The sequence below is a fragment of the Silene latifolia genome, chromosome Y (assembly GCF_048544455.1).
Source record: "Silene latifolia isolate original U9 population chromosome Y, ASM4854445v1, whole genome shotgun sequence".
NCBI classification, from domain to species: domain Eukaryota; kingdom Viridiplantae; phylum Streptophyta; class Magnoliopsida; order Caryophyllales; family Caryophyllaceae; genus Silene; species Silene latifolia.
Genome location: NC_133538.1, coordinates 240,037,720 through 240,039,234, shown reverse-complemented (window position 1 = coordinate 240,039,234; position 1,515 = coordinate 240,037,720). Strand labels below are relative to the sequence as shown.

The 1,515-nt window shown below is 40.1% G+C and overlaps 1 non-coding gene across 1 annotated transcript; it reads left to right on the top strand.

Moving 5' to 3' along the window:
• Window positions 1-1,188: 1,188 nt before the first annotated feature.
• LOC141635193 (small nucleolar RNA R71) lies at window positions 1,189-1,294 on the top strand. Its single transcript, XR_012539896.1, has one exon. It is a non-coding gene; the product is annotated as a small nucleolar RNA R71 (small nucleolar RNA).
• The last annotated feature ends 221 nt before the right edge of the window (window positions 1,295-1,515 follow it).

The following is a 1,515-nucleotide window of genomic DNA, read 5'->3' as shown; positions in this document are numbered from 1 at the left end:
TGTATGTCTTTCATGTATTTCGCATAGGCCGGCACATGATTGATTAATTCCGTGAAAGGAATTGAGACTTCCAAATTCTTCACAATTTCCATAAATTTTCCAAGTTAGTCATCAAATTTGGGCTTGGCTTGACGACTCGGAAAAGGAAGTCTAATCACAATGGGCTCCTTCTCCTTGACCTTGTCTTCATTTTTCTTTGAGATTTCTTCTTTGGATGATTCTCCATCTTTGGAGTTTTGCACAATTTCTTCCTTGTCACTAGCTTCCACAACCTCATCCTCAACTTGCTTCTTCGGTGCTTCATACCTTGTACCACTTCTCAAGTGAATGGGACTAACCGTTTCATGTCTTGGGGGATTACCTTGAGGTGGTAATTGCCCCTTTTGTCTTTGTGAGCTTGAAGATGCTAGTTGAGTCAATTGGGTTTCCAACATTTTGGTGTGAGCTAGGATGTTGTTGATGGTGGTTTCCTTTGCTTGACTATCCTTTTGCATTTGAGTGAAAAACTCTTGTTGATTCTTTTGCATTTGAAGGACCGCTTTTTGAACATCAAAACCTTGGTCATTTTGTTGATTGTATGGAGCTTGACTTTGGTAACCTTGGTTTTGGTTGTAAAAGGGTCTTTGATTTTGGTTTCTCATGGGAGGTGGGGTGTATGTTGTTTGAGGGTTTTGAACATTTTGGCTTTTGTATGAGAGTTTTGGATGGAATTTGGTGTTTTCATTGTAATAGTTGGAATAAGGGGTACCACTCTTATATGCTTGGAAAGCATTCAATTGTTCATTTGTTCCCTTACATTCACTTGGGTCATGTCCCAAAGTTCCACAATTCTCACATATCCCACTTGGGATTGATGAAGATGCCGTCATGGCATTAACATGATGCTTTGGTGATTTTGAGACTTCTTCAAGTCTAGCTATAGCCTTTTTAAACTTCAAATTTATGGTATCAATGTGAGCACTAAGTTGAGCACCCAATTGAGTAACGGAGTCCACTTCATGCTTTCCTCCTCTAGTAGCCTTGCGAGGTCTACTATATTGTGAGTTATGGACTGCCATTTCCTCAATTTTGTTCCAAGTTTGATTGTCATCAACTTCGGTGAACATTCCATTTGATCCCATGTTGAGAATGTTCCTTGAATCTTCATATAGACCGTTCCAAAATTGTTGTACCAAGAACCACTCGCTAAGTCCATGGTGAGACATGAGCGACAAATTCCTTTGAACCGCTCCCAAGCTTCATACAAAGATTCTTCATCCCTTTGCTTAAAACCCGTAATTTGAGCTCTTAGCATGTTAGTCTTTTCCGGTGGCTAGAACGTTTTGTAGAAAGCTAGAGCCAATTTCTTCCAAGAATCAATTCCGAGAGTGGCCTTATCAAGGCTCTTCAACCATTGTTTCGTGGTGCCAATTAGAGAAAAAGGAAATAAGACCCATCGAATTTGGTCTTGAGTTACACCGGTTTGAGAAATTGCATCACAATAGTCACAAAAAGCCTCCATATGAGAGTGAGGGT